This window comes from Dermochelys coriacea, chromosome 5 (genome assembly GCF_009764565.3).
Source record: "Dermochelys coriacea isolate rDerCor1 chromosome 5, rDerCor1.pri.v4, whole genome shotgun sequence".
In the NCBI taxonomy this organism is placed as follows: domain Eukaryota; kingdom Metazoa; phylum Chordata; order Testudines; family Dermochelyidae; genus Dermochelys; species Dermochelys coriacea.
This window is the reverse complement of record NC_050072.1, coordinates 75,539,961-75,558,502: the sequence shown is the minus strand read 5'-3', so window position 1 is coordinate 75,558,502 and position 18,542 is coordinate 75,539,961. Positions and strand designations below refer to the sequence as shown.

General features: G+C 39.9%; 1 long non-coding RNA gene across 1 annotated transcript in view; it reads left to right on the top strand.

The window, feature by feature from the left end:
- The window catches only part of LOC122460359, a 132,979-nt gene that overhangs the window by 71,624 nt on the left and 42,813 nt on the right, over window positions 1–18,542 (top strand). The window lies entirely within an intron of this gene.

Below are 18,542 nucleotides of genomic sequence, written 5' to 3'. Positions count from 1 at the left end.
GAGGTATCTGAAGGGAAAAGCTCAGACTCTCGGATGGAAGCAGGGCTGGGGAATTTTGAGGAGAGACTGGATGAGGAAAGTGGTCAGTGGAAACATGTGACTCAAAGAACCAGGCAGAGAAAAAGACGGGCTAGTGAAGGAGAAATAGAGCTTAGGAACAGGTTTGCAGAGTTGGAAAATGAAGAAGGGGCTCTGCAGGTACTTGTTGAAGGTGGAAGGGTAAGGAAGAAGAGAGGCTAGCCCTATAGAAAAAGGGGAAGAGTCAAGGGAGACTACACCAAATATGAGCCCCAGGAGGATACAGGATGGGTTGAAGAAAATTGTAAGGGAAAACAGGAATGGAAAGAACTTGCAGCCAGAGGGAACAGGGGAGAGACTGGAGAATAGCACTGTCACCAGGAAAAGGCAGGTCTATGTGATCGGGGACTCTTTATTGAGAAGAATAGACAGGCCTGTAACTAGAGCTGATCCTGAGAATAGAAGGGTGTGCTGTCTTCTGGGTGCTAAGATACGGGATGTAGACCTGAGGTTGAAAAGGATCCTCAAGGGAGCAGGAAAGAATCCCCTAATTATCCTTCATGTGGGAACAAATGATACAGCCAGATTCTCGCTGGAAAGTATCAAAGGAGACTATGCTAGGCTGGGGAAGACACTTAAGGAAATTGAGGCTCAGGTGATCTTTAGCGGGATCCTTCCTGTTCCTAGAGAAGGGCAACAGAGGTCTGACAAGATTATGACTGTCAACAGATGGCTTAGGCAGTGGTGCTATAAGGAGGGCTTTGGGATGTATGGCCACTGGGAGGCATTCACGGACAGAGGTCAGTTCTCTCGGGATGGACTTCATTTGAGTAGGGAAGGAAATAGACTTCTAGGATCAAGGCTGGCACAACTGATAAAGAGAGCTTTAAACTAGGTATTGGGGGGAGATGGATGGGAGATGTCCAGAAAATCTCCACGCCAGATTTTAGCATTGAGAGGGAAGAAGATGAAGTAAGAAAGGATACAGCCATGGGTAGGAGAATGTATATAAGGAGCGAGGGCGGTGTGGATACTAGTCTAATAGGTTATACTGACTGTAGAATGACTGTGCCTAATAGGGTACAAAATGTGAGCGAGGCCAAACAGCAAAAATTAAGATGTTTGTACACCAATGCGAGGAGTCTAGGTAACAAAATGGAGGAACTAGAGCTACTGGTGCAGGAAGTGAAACCAGATATTATAGGGATAACAGAAACATGGTGGAATAGTAGTCATGACTGGACTACAGGTATTGAAGGGTATGTACTGTTTAGGAAAGACAGAAACAAAGGTAAAGGGGGTGGAGTAGCATTGTATATCAATGATGAGTTAGAATGTAAAGAAATAAGAAGCGATACAATGGATAAGACAGAGTCCGTCTGGGCAATAATTACATTGGGGAAGAAAACTCGTAAAGCCTCTCCTACGATAGTGCTTGGGGTATGCTATAGACCTCCGGGATCTAATTTGGATATGGATAGAGCCCTTTTTAATGTCTTTAATCAAGTAAATACTAATGGAAACTGCGTGATCATGGGATACTTTAACTTCCCAGATATAGACTGGAGGACCAGTGCTAGTAATAATAATAGGGCTCAGATTTTCCTAGATGCGATAGCTGATAGATTCCTTCATCAAGTAGTTGCTGAACCGACTAGAGGGGATGCCATTTTAGATTTAATTTTGGTGAGTAGCGAGGACCTCATAGAAGAAATGGTTGTAGGGGACAATCTTGGCTCAAGTGATCATGAGCTAATTCAGTTCAAACTAAATGGAAGGATTAATAAAAATCTGCAACTAGGGTTTTTGATTTCAAAAGGGCTGACTTTCAAAAATTAAGGAAATTAGTTAGGGAAGTGGATTGGACTGAAGAACTTATGGATCTATAGGTAGAGGAGGCCTGGGATTACTTTAAATCAAAACTGCAGAAGCTATCGGAAGCCTGTATCCCAAGAAAGGGGAAAAAATTCATAGGAAGGAGTTGTAGACCAAGCTGGATGAGCAAGCATCTTAGAGAGGTGATTATGAAGAAGCAGAAAGCATACAGGGAGTGGAAGATGGGAGGGATCAGCAAGGAAAGCTACCTAATTGAGGTCAGAAGATGTAGGGATAAAGTGAGAGAGGCTAAAAGTCGAGTAGAGTTGGACCTTGCAAAGAGAATTAAAACCAATAGTAAAAGGTTCTATAGCCATATAAATAAGAAGAAAACTAAGAAGGAAGAAGTGGGGCCGCTTAACACTGAGGATGGAGCGGAGGTTAAAGATAATCTAGGCATGGCCCAATATCTAAACAAATACTTTGCCTCAGTCTTTAATAAGGCTAAAGAGGATCTTGGGGATAATGGTAGCATGACAAATGGGAAGGAGGATATAGAGGTAGATGTTACCATATCAGAGGTAGAAGCGAAACTGAAACAGCTTAATGGGACTAAATCGGGGGGCCCAGATAATCTTCATCCAAGAATATTAAAGGAATTGGCACCTGAAATTGCAAGCCCCTTAGCAAGAATTTTTAATGAATCTGTAAACTCAGGAATAGTACCGAATGATTGGAGAATTGCTAATATAGTTCCTATTCTTAAGAAAGGAAAAAAAAGTGATCCGGGTAACTACAGGCCAGTTAGTTTGACATCTGTAGTATGCAAGGTCCTGGAAAAAATTTTGAAGAAGAAATTAGTTAAGGACATTGAAGTCAATGGTAAATGGGACAAAATACAACATGGTTTTACAAAAGGTAGATCGTGCCAAACCAACCTAATCTCCTTTTTTGAAAAAGTAACAGATTTTTTAGATAAAGGAAATGCAGTGGATCTAATTTACCTAGATTTCAGTAAGGCATTTGATACCGTGCCACATGGGGAATTATTAGTTAAATTGGAGAAGATGGGGATCAATATGAACATCAGAAGGTGGATAAGGAATTGGTTAAAGGGGAGACTGCAACGGGTCCTACTGAAAGGCGAACTGTCAGGTTGGAGGGAGGTTACCAGTGGAGTTCCTCAGGGATCGGTTTTGGGACCAATCTTATTTAATCTTTTTGTTACTGACCTTGGCACAAAAAGTGGGAGTGTGCTAATAAAGTTTGCAGATGATACAAAGCTGGGAGGTATTGCCAATTCGGAGAAGGATCGGGATATTATACAGGAGGATCTGGATGACCTTGTAAACTGGAGTAATAGTAATAGGATGAAATTTAATAGTGAGAAGTGTAAGGTTCTGCATTTAGGGATTAATAACAAGAATTTTAGTTATAAGTTGGGGACGCATCAATTAGAAGTAACGGAAGAGGAGAAGGACCTTGGAGTATTGGTTGATCATAGGATGACTGAGCTGCCAATGTGATATGGCTGTGAAAAAAGCTAATGCGGTTTTGGGATGCAGGAGAGGCATTTCCAGTAGGGATAAGGAGGTTTTAGTACCGTTATACAAGGCACTGGTGAGACCTCACCTAGAATACTGTGTGCAGTTCTGGTCTCCCATGTTTAAAAAGGATGAATTCAAACTGGAGCAGGTACAGAGAAGGGCTACTAGGATGATCCGAGGAATGGAAAACTTGTCTTATGAAAGGAGACTTAAGGAGCTTGGCTTGTTTAGCCTAACTAAAAGAAGGTTGAGGGGAGATATGATTGCTCTCTATAAATATATCAGAGGGATAAATATAGGAGAGGGAGAGGAATTATTTAAGCTCAGCACCAATGTGGACACAAGAACAAATGGGTATAAACTGGCCACCAGGAAGTTTAGACTTGAAATCAGACGAAGGTTTTTAACCATCAGAGGAGTGAAGTTTTGGAATAACCTTCCAAGGGAAGCAGTGGGGGCAAAAGATCTATCTGGTTTTAAGATTCTACTTGATAAGTTTATGGAGGAGATGGTATGATGGGATAATGGGATTTTGGTAAGTAATTGATCTTTAAATATTCAGGGTAAATAGGCCAAATCCCCTGAGATGGGATATTAGATGGATGGGATCTGATTTACTATAGAAAACTCTTTCCTGGGTATCTGGCTGGTGAATCTTGCCCATGTGCTCAGGGTTTGGCTGATTGCCATGTTTGGGGTCGGGAGGGAGTTTTCCTCCAGGGCAGATTGGAGAGGCCCTGGAGGTTTTTTTGCCTTCCTCTGTAGCATGGTTGATTGGAGGGAGGCTTCTCTGCTCCTTGAAGTTTTGAACCATGGTTTGAGGACTTCAATAGCTCAGACATGGGTGAGGTTCTTCATAGGAGTGGGTGGGTGAGATTCTGTGGCCTGCACTGTGCAGGAGGTCGGACTAGATGATCAGAGTGGTCCCTTCTGACCTTAGTATCTATGAATCTATGAAATTATGCTGTGACTAATATAGAAAAACTATAATTGCCACTTCGCCTCCCCCATCACACTCCAAGTAGATATGTGTAGCTGAGGTTCTAGCCCAATAATTTATAGAAGAAATGCATGCAGTACCAACTGCACTAATCGCCCACCTAGAGCCTGGGAAAAAGTGTTTCACTCCAAGTGCAATTCTTAGAGGCATAAGTCTGAATAATGCAGCAATAGCAATAACCAAATATTATTTTTGCTTTAAGGATAGGCCTATTATAATAGGGCTTATCTTGTTAATGTATCGACTGAATGTGCAAATATCACTCAGGGAATACTAGTTTATTTGAATGACCACAAATACCATGTTTCCAATGCAGTTCACACTTGATTTAGTAAAATACACTAGTGAAAAATGTCAGATGTAGATCTTAAGATGGCTGGCTCTGCCCTAAATTAACAGTTTAACAAAGGTAGACCCTTTGTTACCCTTCGGTTTGACCTCTGTTGCATTTTTGAGAGGGAAAACTAGTTTGGTGTAATTATATAAAAATATATATAAGGTACAATTTAGTAATTTAATTCCAATACATTTACACTTGTTTTGATTTGAACCACCAATTTCACATCATGAAAAGAAAAGGAGTACTTGTGGCACCTTAGAGACTAACAAATTTATTTGAGCATAAGCTATCGTGAGCTACAGCTCACTTCATTGGATGCATTTGGTGGAAAATACAGAGGGGAGATTGATATACACACAGAGAACATGAAACAATGGGTTTTATCATACACACTGTAAGGAGAGTGATCACTTAAGATGAGCCAGCAGCAGCAGCGGGGGGGAGGGAGGAAAACCTTTCATGGTGACAAGCAAGGTAGGCTATTTCCAGCAGTTAACAAGAACATCTGAGGAACAGTGGGAGGTGGGTGGGGGGGAGAAATAACATGGGGAAATAGTTTTACTTTGTGTAATGACTCATCCATTCCCAATCTCTATTCAAGCCTAAATTAATTGTATTGAGTTTGCTAATTAATTCCAATTCAGCAGCCTCTCCTTAGTCTGTTTTTAAAGTTTTTTTTGTTGAAGGATAGCCACCTTCAGGTCTGTAATCGAGTGACCGGAGAGAATGAAGTGTTCTCCGACTGGTTTTTGAATGTGTTAATTCTTGACGTCTGATTTGTGTCCATTTATTCTTTTACGTAGAGACTGTCCAGTTTGGCCAATGTACATGGCAGAGGGGCATTGCTGGCACATGATGGCATATCACATTGGTAGATGCACAGGTGAATGAGCCTCTGATAGTGTGGCTGATGTGATTAGGCCCTATGATGATGTCCCCTGAATAGATATGTGGACAGAGTTGGCAATGGGCTTTGTTGCAAGGATAGGTTCCTGGGTTAGTGGTTCTGTTGTGTGGTGTGTGGTTGCTGGTGAGTATTTGCTTCAGATTGTGGGGCTGTCTGTAAGCAAGGACTGGCCTGTCTCCCAAGATCTGTGAGAGTGATGGGTCATCCTTCAGGATGGGTTGTAGATCCTTGATGATGCATTGGAGAGGTTTTAGTTGGGGGCTGAAGGTGATGGCTAGTGGCGTTCTGTTATTTTCTTTGTTGGGCCTGTCCTGTAGTAGGTGACTTCTGGGTACTCTTCTGGCTCTGTCAATCTGTTTCTTCACTTCAGCAGGTGGGTAGTGTAGTTGTAGGAATGCATGATAGAGATCTTGTAGGTGTTTGTCTCTGTCTGAGGGGTTGGAGCAAATGCGGTTATATCGTAGAGCTTGGCTGTAGACAATGGATCGTGTGGTATGATCTGGATGAAAGCTAGAGGCATGTAGGTAGGAATAGCGGTCAGTAGCGGTCAGTTTCAATATAGGGTGATGTTTGTGACCATCGCTTATGAGCACCATAGTGTCCAGCAAGTGGATCTCTTGTGTGGACTGGTCCAGGGTGAAGTTGATGGTGGGATGGAAATTGTTGAAATCATGGTGGAATTCCTCAAGGGCTTCTTTTCCATGGGTCCAGATGATGAAGATGTCATCAATGTAGTGCAAGTAGAGTAGGGGCATTAGGGGACGAGAGCTGAGGAAGCATTGTTCTAAGTCTCTAAGGTGCCACAAGTATTCCTTTTTCTTTTTCCTAATCACAATTCCTAAAGACACATTTCGTACTTAGTGTAAGAAAATTTAATATTAGTTGTGATCTCCCTAGGACTGTATTAAATAATGAAAAAAGTGTGTGTGAGAGAGTTTGTTCTTTGAAGCATCAAATTCAGGAAACCTTGTTTAGGGGCCAGTAATTGACATCTCTAGCTGGTACCTTATTCAGGCAGGCAGGCCTGCTCGGGGCCATTGGCTGGTCAGGCTAGCATGACCTGTGGCCATTTAGATCTCTTCTTTCCTTAACCCAGGGAAAGTAGGAACATCAGCCTCCCTTGTCCTTGGGCCACTGCAAGAACATGATTCTTCTGTGTTTACTTTGGTCTTTAAGCTTGCAGTTTTTTCTGGTTACACTGAATGGCACCTCCCCAGAGTTTCAGGCAAATCAGGGGATCTCAAGTCCAAGCTTAATACTTGGTCAATTTAACAATCTCCCACCCCTCTTCAAATGACTGTTTTTACAATTTTCATCCTAGACTACAAGCATGTGCTTATGCCCCAAAAAGTCAATAGGAGAACTCCCCAGAAGCTGCTTCAACAGTTTCCTTTGGACTGAATGGTTATGAGGTGCAGCTGGCTCCAAGTCTGGCAAGGTCAAGCTGACATCAGGCCTAAAGAAAAAATTGTCATTGCTTCTTGCCTCCTCACGCATCTCCTTGTCTCAGCATGTCTTAAAGGGCTCTTAGGGGCCTCTTTGCCACAGTAAGAAATTTGGGAATGGACAGTTTGGTGCTTAATTGAATGAAAGGCCGCCTTGCTTTAACAAAGCTTAAAATAAGACTGCTTTTAAGATCCTATCAACATAAACCCCATTTAAGATAATTTCAGATAAAGCAAATTAGTTTATAGATGCTAGACCACACTTGTAGGGCTATATCACTCAAGGAAAATATCACATTTTTGAAGTACCGAGAGTTTTGCAGGAGAGACCACAAACTGGGGGGACAAATGGACCTAAAATGATACAATAAAGAAACTAACTATTCTGGCATTAGGGTTTACACATTAATATCTGTCTCAAGTCACTTCAAATCAAACATCGCAACACTTTAGTTTGTCAAAAGTCTGCCTGGCTTCAAAGAAAATAAATTTGTAGAACAAAAAAAAATACATTTTAAATAGTGCTGACACATAGGGCAGGCTGAATGGTATAAGAAGGAATAAAGAAACAGTGGATTGAAAATTCATGGCTCTCATTCTCCAGATGTCATGTAACCACTCATATTTTGCCATCTTTACAGCTATTTGTAATGGCCTGCCTGTGTACAAATTGGTGATGAATCAGACTCAGCTATACTTTGGGCTACCTTTCTGTCCTTTGGAGAATCCAGCATGTTCAGAGACCACAGATTAATCACTCTGAAATTCACTATTAAGATCATTTAAATTCTGCCCCTCATTGCAGGGCAGGGAAATGGTTTTATTCAACACACTGCAGCTTTTTTGGGGGGGGGGGGAGATGGGGGGAGGGGAGAGGAGACTAATTTTAAAGGAGAAATATATAAAGTAGGTTAACATCCTGATTTGCACATAAATACTAAAAGGTGTTGCAGAGTAGAGACATTCATGTCAGTGGGTCTACTCATACATATGAGTTTGCAAGGTTGGGGCCTTGGTTTACAAAATACCATGTACAGCTACTGTGCTAAATAAGTGGCTGTTTAAAACAAAGTATATAAACATACACATTATGCTCTACATCAGTCACACCATTATTATTAATTAGAACCAATATTGGGAAAATATATAATTCCTAAGCATTCTGTGGGTAATGCAGTAAGTATTAGTTTATAAAAAAAAATCATGCCATGCTTGATTGCTTTTATGGTTGAATTATTAAGCTATGGGAAGAAAATGCCATAGCAGTAATAAATGTAGACTTCGTGAAAGCATTTGATACATTGCCTCAAGGAATCTCCCTAGAAAAAATTAATTCAAATTGGCTTGAACATGAACTGTCATGTCACATGGGCAGAAAACTGGCTACAGGACTATAAACAAAAAAGAATAGTAGCAACAAAATCCAGGGGCAAGTGTCCACTGGGGTGTCATTGGAACAGTGCTGGGATAGAATTTAACCTCTATTAACCTGTAACCTACTAGAATATGTGAGTTTTTACATGCGATAAACTTTGTGGGTGATCTGGAAGAGATGAATTCAAATAGTAAGAACAGTTAATCAATTGATAAATAGGGATGAGCCCGGAACACCAGTGAAGCTATTTTAAACCAGACCCTGTCAGTTTATTTTGTCCACCTACTTAATCCGTCTTGACCCAAGCTAGTTTGTAACCAATGTTGGGGCCAGGACCATCACATGTAGTGCAACTTAATTTTAAGGACCTGATCTAACTGGTGATTCTAGGTGCTACAATTAATACAAGTATGAAATACTGCTACTATGTTATAAACCAACCCTAAATAAAACCTTTTGCAGGTCTGGAAATTTCTTCTGCATGTTTTTTTTAAAGTAAAGTGTTTAAAACAGTAACAAAAGAAAAAATAGAATTATAGTACTTAACTTTCATGTGTTAATGTAGATTGAATAAAAAAGATATTGATCTAATGTAACATGCTGACTCACTCTATGGAGCTAGAGCAGCCTCACTCATGGGGCTTTAAAGATGCTTCGGGCAAGTTGTCAGTGAAAGGATCTCCAGCTTGGGGGCAGGCAGGAATTTTTTGTATAAGAAAAGGACTCTTAAACTTTTGTTGTTTTTTTGATTGGTAAAAGAGGGAATCCTCTTTAACCAGCACCCCGTTGCCATTTAAAATTTTTAAAGTGGCTAGGGAAATACTGTATTATTTTAAAACAAAGTTGGGTGGAAAAGAATGATGAGAAACCCATCCTTCTGTGGAACAATGTTTTTTGTATGACAAAATTTACAGGAATTATTGGGCTCTCAACTTCCTTCTCTGCCATTAGTACAGAAAGTTTTGCTACCATCTCATCCCTTCGCATTTTATGTATGAGAGGGGATCTCTGTCCACATTAAGGAGTTTCAGTAATTACCTGCTGGCTGAAATGAAATTAAGTCACCATGGCAGGCAGTTGGCCATGGTAGAGCTGTGGGATATGGTGGTCAATGATCACTCAGTGTTTACGGTAGTGGCAAGAGATCTGCTTTACTCTGTGTCCTGTTCCAGGTGGCTGTGTGTAACAAGTGTTTCATAGTGCTCAGCCCACACCCTGTCTGAGAAGCTCAGCCCTTAAAGTCTGTCCCCAATGTCACAGGAGAGAAAGTATCCAGTTTCTAGAAAAATCACAAGGTCTATTTCCCCCACAAAGAGAATTGATCTTCTAGTGAAACCAAACATTTTATACTTTTATACAGAGCCATAATGACACCTAAGGTTCTGTTACAGTGGCAGATAGTTACCAAAAAAAAAAGGTAGAGAAAAGAAGCCTGAACTGTGAAATATCTAAGATTTCCAGAATTTTCAAGAAAGGCCTATTATGCTATACGTATCTGTTCAATTCATGATACTGATATATAGGAGCTAAGTTAGCCTGCCTAGTCTACAGGTATATGCCCTGTGGGATTGCTCAAGTCACAATGTGGCCATTAGGCTAAGGATGAAGAGCAAGCTTAAAAAAAGATAATGCTGAGAATAGCTGCAGTAAGGCACAGGGAAATTCAAAGTCCTCTAAGAAAAAGGAACTGTTGTACTTTTCATTTTAGCAGTTCCATTAATGTTCTGAATGATATCACTAAATCATGAGATCATTCTGCTGAACAAATGACTATTTTGACATGTGTGATGTTAGCCAGTTAGCCTGAAGCTGAACTGAAGAGTGTCAATGAGACACTTAGGACTCTATTCCCTCAGATGTATATTCTCCTTGTATCTAGTCAAGTTAGCCTCTGAAGACAGGAGTTTTAGGGAGTAAAGAAACAGGGTAGATTTGACTGAGGTGGAATATTTGAAATCCAAATCCCACCTACAGGAATGGATGAATATATCATATTGCAGCAATGTTGTGTTTTCTGGTTCCAAACCCTGAATTTAAGTGTCTTGAGAATTTTTCTTCACTGAGTTAAGTTTTTCATAGGCCTAGAAGCTCTCATCGTTGGGCAGCATTTCTGAGATTCACCAGGTCTAGATTCATTTCTTGGTGGGAAGCCAAGCTGTAGTGTTAGGGTGTCCTTGAACACGAGATGGAAATGCTGATTTTTCATATGCTTAATTTGAAGAAATCTTGAGTTGTACAAAGACAATATAGCTTTAGTGGTTGTGGATTTTTTAATATATTATATTGTATTATCACATGTGTAGTTTAGTTTATTGGGGAAATGTAGTTATTTCCCAGCAATGAAAGTAGTGAGATATCAAAGCAATAATTACAGGAGATAATTTTAGTTCCTGAATCCTTAGTTGAGCTTTGTAGCATGTTTCCCATTAAAGGCATACCTCTGTTTCTTTGAATTTACTGGTTATAGTTTTCTAACTCCTCTGTAAAGAGTTTTGTACCTGATTTGTACATGCAAATATTAATAAGGCATAAAAATGTAGTGATGCACTTGAAAATTTAGCATGTTAGTTTGTGTACCACATGCATGTATTCCTGAGATCTTTCCTGATAGTAAGCTGTATTTGGGGAATGATGATCCAAGGAAGGTAGCAGATTGTGTTTCAAACTTTTAAAACTAGTTGCGGTGGAGGGAGGGGTCTATCTAGGATAGGCAGGAAGACACTCAATGTAATCACATTTCTATTTTTAATATCTATAATTCCATTAAATTCCTTTTGAAGTTGTATTTTCACTATTTTGGGAGTTAATTTTCTGTTAAAGTAGTGCAAATAAGCATCCATCATTTTTTGGAACTCCAACAATATACTAAAATTAGAACGTCAGAAAATAGAATTTTTGTCCTATGGGAAATTTGTTTGTCCTTTGTCAGGCCAAAATTTTAAACATTGAAATTTCAGAGTAAAAAGTTCAGGAAAAAAAAAACTCTGTTTAGGAAAGTTGAAATGAATGACATTCAATTGGAATAAAATGCTTCAATAATTCAAAAGCAAGTGTAGATTCCAAATATTCATTTGAAATGATCATTTTTGTTTTAAAATTGACTTTGATTTAAAATCACATTAAAATTACATCAAGTAGTAAATTGAATCAACATATTCAAACAATTTCACTTCAAATCTACATTTCAAAATGATTAAATGTTTCATTTTGCAATGTTAATTTTGCAGTTTTTCAAAGCTTGTTGAATTTGACTTCTCCCCTATGGAAAATATTAATTTTAATTAAACCAATTTCCGAAAAGAAAACTTTTTTCATCTGAATGTTTTCCACCAACTGTAATAAAATATATACTAGCACATGATATAATCTATAGATCTAGTCAAGTAGACTGCCTAAAATCTGTTAAGAAAATCAGTCGGTCACTCTTAAAACCCTGAATTATCCACTTAAACACCAGGTTTCTCCCAATATCCATTGACCTTATCACAAAAGCCTTGGGAAACCGATTAGCCTTGTAGTGTCCAAAATGTAATGAATCTGAGTATGGGTGGACAAAGGTAGATGTAAATTCAAGTGTTATCAGCCCAGCATGTAGCTCCTTCACATGGACTGCTATGTTTAAAATACTGCATTTAGTGTAAAGATTACAGAAATCATACGCAGGCTTGATTCAATTCTTGAATGATGGGATCTGGGCTAATGAATGTGGTAAGTTACATAAGGGTTAGAGGACAGCAGTAGGAAGGAAGGAAGAGTTTGAAAATGGTGTATAGGGGTCTAGTAAGTGATCCATGGGGGTGGATGAAGGAAAGTGGGGGAAATGCACAGAAAAGGTAGTAAAGCCTGGAACTGTACAACTCAAAGGGCAGCAGTAGGAAGAGGATCAGTAGTCTCTGTAGATTTCACAAGCTAAGGTCAGACCATGTCAGTAGTTTGATAGGAGACCTCCAATGAATATTAGGTGCTGATGACTCAGTAGGTGTCAGTCTTCTTGAGTCTGGCAGTATGGGCAAAGTACTGGTGGAAGGGCCATACTTTGTATGAGATGTGAAACCAAAACTTTACCTTTTATGGCCATTATAGAGCCCAAAGGACTCTTTGCAAGTGTAAAAGTATTATGCATTGGAGAAATTTGTTTAAATTCTGTTTACTAAAATTACACCTGCAAATTAATTGGATAAGGACACTTTCTCTTCCTGTCCAAAATTGAGATGTTGCATTGAGATGTGCTGTTTTTTAGAGTGTTTGCATTTCAACGGTGAATGAATGTGAATCCTATGTTGAGTTCACGTGTCAGTGTGCGATGCTTCTTTCATACCAAAGTTATACAAATTGAAGATAACTCACTATTTGTAACATGACCATGGTTTTCCAGCCCACATCAAAATGTACATAAGCTTTCGGGAGTTTAATGCTTTAGTTGTAAACAAAAAAAAATCACTGATAAATCAATTAAAAGGAAATGGAGTACAATGAGCAAAACAGTATTTAAGGAAATCTACTGCACCAAAGGACAATTGCAGAAACATTGGGGACTCCTAGAGGCATCTGTCTCCTTCTGCAAGAAAAATGACAAGCCAGAGACATTACCAGGGGTAATAAAAACTTATGGTGGAGACAGTGTTGAGCAGAACACACGTAATCTTTTTAAAGGAAACAACCTTTTCAGTTTATAAAAATTATGATGAACATAGTATAATGCATATAGGCAGCCAAATGTTTTTAAACTTAGGACAGCAACTGTATGTAACCAGATGTAGTACAAAATGCATTAATTCTGCCACAGATTAAATGTCTAACTCCCCCTGCCCACCCCCAACCTAGCCAACATCTTGGCCATGTGATATAGTGAACTGTGGTGCCAAATGAAATAATGCAGCTTAGTTCAACAAACTGGAATATTTCAATTTGGGTCAAAATGACCCAAGACTTACTTTGTATATGATTTACAAATGGAAAATCAAGATAGTATTTTTTATTTTGTGGAAAGTGCACTAACTTTGCTGAACTTTGTCCTTACCTTCCCACCCCCTGGAAAAAAAAATCTAGACCAGCTCTAGCCATCAACATATGTAATTCTGGAGGAATGATGAGAGAGGCCAAGATGACAGACTTTTGCTAAAGCTCCAAAACTTCTGCTTTTCTTAAACTAAATCATATTTGCTTGTGTTGTTCAGTTCTGCTGTGTAAATGACAGAAGTGGCCACCTGTGATAAGTTTGTTTTCAGTGACTTGCCTAGCATGATATAGAAACTGTCAGAGGCAGGGTAAGAATCCAGTTCTCCAGGGTTGGGATTAGACCATAAAATCATCCTTTCCTTTACCTCAATCACTCCCCACATTCCAGCTTCTGAAACAAATGTGGCAGGGGTCTTTAAGGTAGCTTCACTCACCTCTCAACTTTGATTCATACCCCAAGTACCATGTATTCTTTGCACTGTCCCATGAGGTGGCAGGTGGTGAGGGGGAGAAGGGGAACAAGCATTTGTTCATGTAATTAAAAATTGTATCATAATGTCTCTGAACAATGCAGTTGAATTGAGGTTATGCAAACAACCTTCTCTCAAGTTTCCTAACTTTTGAGTGTTGGACTTTGCAGTCTTAATGCTCCTCTAACATGGGGTTTTTTTTAAACTAATTTATATAAATAGTCCAGAGAAAACTGCAGAACTTCAGCAGATTTCTTATGCTGGCAGTGGGCATAGATGCCATTAGAATATTATCTCTGTGCTCCTTCCTTTGCTATCCTATCACTCAGTTAGTTAATTAGTTTATATTGAGCTGAATTTTATTTGAGCACTTACACATGATCTTTGGCCATGTGTAAGTGCTACTATTGTGGGTTAGAGTAGGGAAAATTGTTTGGTACAAATAGAAAGGTAAGTCCTGTCATTGCTGGATGATGCCTCTCGTTGCTGGATGATGTTCACCAGGAGAAGTCATTGTGTTAGGGGTCAAGGCTTGATGAGCATGCTGTAAAGGCACATACTGGCAATCTTTTCTAGGGAGAAGAGGAACTACTATAGTTCATCTAAGAAAACATTCAGCAATTTAAATAGGATGCCTCAGACACATGGTGCCCTGTAAAAGAAGTTGTACCAAATGCTGTTTTCATTTATGTGGGTCCAAAAATTTCATAACTGGAGAACCTGGTGGCAAACTCGGCTTCAGCATAAAATATCAGATGAGTGCTAAATCCTATCACATGCCACAGCATCTGATGGAGCACAAAGCTGCTGGGTACATGACCAAAACCAAAGGTGTAAAAGGACAAAGTTTCAAAATCATACAGGTTACAAATGTATGGTGAATAATATTTAGGCTATTCATGAAGCTATTTTGCTGCTTATGTTGGAGGAGTTCTGTCCTTTCAATCTATATGTTCTGTTGTAGTCTAGTGGGTACTATATACACACGCATGACTATTCTTCTCCGCTGTGCTGATGCCCACAGTGATAAAGGAATCTCACCAGGAAGGAACCAGGAAATTTCACTACAGTGAGTTATTCTTCTGCAGACATTCAGTCACCTCATAATTTTGGTAAAACAAAGATCTGTATTGAGTGACAGATAAAGTGTTCTGGATTTAGTTTTGCTGATGTTCTAAGAACTCTGAAATTTTAAGGTTAAGAAGATGGTGTTCTATTATAAAAATAGAATTATTCACCCAATTAAGGTTGGAATCTCATTTTGAGATTAAGAATTATTCTTGGCAGGGAAAAGCAGACACCACACTTAACAATTTCTTCAAAGATGAATTGTAAGTCATTATTATCTATATGTTTCATCCATTATTTAGAACAAATGCTTTGATCATTTATTTTGAGCCCCTGGGCTGCCTCATTAAAATTGTTATAAATTTGATATTGCTTTGGAGGCATTTGCTCTCCCATCTTGACTGTTAAAAGTTTTTTTTTTTTACTTTCATTCTCTCCTGTCTTTTAACCTCTCCAAACCCTTATTCCCCCCGCCCCCAACAATCAACTGTTATCCAAAAGTATTGCTTTTCTATAGGAAGTAATTCCCTGTGTAAACTCTCTAGCTATCCTTCTGACAACAAATACTGAGACAAATGAGAACCTGGTGAGGTTATTCTCAGACTTTAAGAGGTTGCAGTCTTTAAGAATTTGTGGTCTGTAATGCAGCTAATCCACAGGCATAATTTCTATTAATGGGAGAGAGTTCTATATACATATTGATGACAGAGTGGACCCTTTTGGTTTGGTCTTTGAATAAGTGTACTAGCCAGAAAGGTATCCTATTGTAAATTGCGAAGTATGTCGCATAACCTCTGTGCACCAGTTTGGTGTAGCTTTCATTGCCTGCCCATTACCTCTGATCAATGGCCAGAAATTACAATATTCTATAGTAGCAGTCACCACATTCAAGACCATGAGAAATAAAGCTTTGCTTTATCACAGTCTGCCAGTTACAGAATAAAAAGATTGTTTAATTCATTAACTAATACTCTAGCTCTCAACATACCCTGTGTGTGTCCCCACTAATGTTTACTGATGCTTTATCCAGCAGCTCCAGGGCAGCATAATTCTAAATTTAACTCCAGGTCCATGACTGGGGCTCCTATGGAATGTCTACCCAGCATTGTGAAGCCCGCAAGAGCCTTCTAGGCCAGGGCAGTAGTCTCAGGCTAGCAAGGCTCCTGCTAGTGCTCTAAAAAGAGATGTATAGACAGCACTTTGAAATTCCAGTTCAGGCTGGAGCTAAGGTTCTGAGGCCTAGGAATGGGCTGAGCTTCAGAGCCCAAGTTACAAGTCAAGCCACAGCTTCAAAGCACTGTCTACCCAGCTATTTTTAGAATGTTAGTGTGAAATCTGCTAGTTCGTCTGTCAACCAGGGCTGGAAGCTCACTCCTCTGGTCTCCAAAACACTGCATAGACATACTTGACTGGAACAACAAACAGGAATAATAAATTCAAGCTCACCTACAGAGGCTCCAATTTCCAAAGGCCACACAGTGAATTCTCTGACTTTGGTTAGATGGTAACTACTTAGTTAAAGATGGGTTACACAACTTAAGTAGGCTTTCCTGGTTTTGATGGTGGTGTTTCCTCTTACCATTTGCAGCTTATTGAAGGAAATGTTCTCAGGAGAGTAATACCATACAGCTCACTATATCTCAGAACTCAGTCTTCTGGGCAATTTTCTATCTTTTCAGTGTGCAAAATGTATAGTACTGTCCCTCTCTTCTCTAAATTAATTTAAAAGAATCCCATAGTTTTTTTTTAAAACCAAAGAACTTGTTTGCTATTGATTGGTTCTTTAATTTGCCAACTCTTCTGGGTACAGAAAAGAGGCATAGGAGAACAACTGAGCCCAGTTTTCCATGGGCTCTTGTTAGTCCTAATTGGAGTATAGCAATAAGGAGGACTTTGTTCACCTGTGTGCTGTTTGATATGGCAGCACAGAGTTTTATGCCACAGAGAGACTGTGCAGGATCACTGCAGAGATTTTTGAGGGGGTGAATGATATACTGTATCAATAGGCAGTTTGTAAAAGCAGTGAACGGTATTTTGAGATGAGTCTCCTAAAGCCTCAAGTTGGAAGCTGAGAGAGAGAGAGAGCTAGAGAAGGGATTTTGTTCAGACCTTTCCCTGAAGCACTTTCCCTTGCAGTGTTTTTGTCTTGAAAGGAATCTCCCAGAGGCTTTTTCTCCTCGTGGAGGGATTTATTTCTTGCATCATGTGTTTCCTGGGTTTGGTATTTCAAAAATGTTGTTTTCCCCTCACTCTAGACAACCTCTTTCAGGGGGTTAGCAGCATGCAGCGCTAGGATGAATGCTGAATGGCTACAAACTCTCAATTGAACTGAGAGTTCCACATCAGGGCAACTTCTTTCCTTTATCCCATGAGTTCCCTGACTGGTAAAACACAGACAATTGCTACCCAAATGGTCATACTTTCATTAAATGTTGTGCTCAGTAGTCTGATCCTGAAGGGAGTTCTTTATTCTGGCAAGCAAGTCAGGTCCTCTTTCAGGGCTGTTGCACGACCAAAACCAGGAAGACAAACAACTCCTTTCCTATGTGTCTCAGGTGCATGTGCGCGCACGCGTGCACGCACATACACACTTTCCTATCCTGAATCTTCCTGTTCATCCATAACATATTTTACCTGAATTAAACACAAAATACACAATCCTCTCAACTTCCCAAGGTTACCTGGTTCAGAGGAGTCACTGCCCTTGGAACCAGTATAGACCCATGCCCTGCAGAGCTCGGAAATTTTCAGAGCTGACAGCTCACCTGTAGCCAGTCTGCATTCCTACTAGTAGTGCCCCCTACTCCCAGAAAGGGAAGGAGTGCAGGAATCTTCAGGGCAAATGGCCCGAACGGGCCTTGTTCTCATTTTTCCTCTCTTAAATATCCCCCCCCTTTAAAAAAAAAAAAACAAACAAATCACAACACCGAACCTGTCAGGTTCTTCAGTGCTGGCAGTTCAGTTACTCTTCTCTGACCCTGTGTTCCCTGTTACTTTAAATCAGGCCATCATCTTGGTAGTAGGATAAAGATGGAGACTGAATTGAGAGTGGGATAAGGTGCTGACACTTCTTATGAGTCAGTCAAAAAGTGCCATGTCAGTGACTCTGAAAGCTACATCCCTCCTTCCCCTCTTTTTGGCTAATTCCCTGTTTCTGTAGCTTTTTGGGTTTGTATCCACGGGAACGGGTATGAACAAACACTATCAAAATCACCTTCAGTGGTGTTGGCAGAGGTGGACATGGAGCCCCCTAATATGCAGTTCCCTAGGCTGTCACTAGTTTGATTAAGGCTAAAGCCTCTGTGGCACAAAGGAAGACTTATTTCTGCAACACTGATTTTAACGGGTGGGACTGGTCCTCCTTTCTTTCTGCTATTCCATATTCATAAGCTTAGAGTAGCTTTCCATTGAAGAGATTTGGCTATTTAAAAGTAAGATGCCCCAAATGGGTTCTTTGAGATGAGTTCCTTGCCAGTCCTAATGGTTGATTCAGCCTGTAGTAGTAGCAGCTCTGAAAGGGGAGTTATAGTCTGCACTAGATAAAGGTAAAAATTCAACCCTTGTTTACTATATTAGTAATGGTTCTTCACCCCTCCCC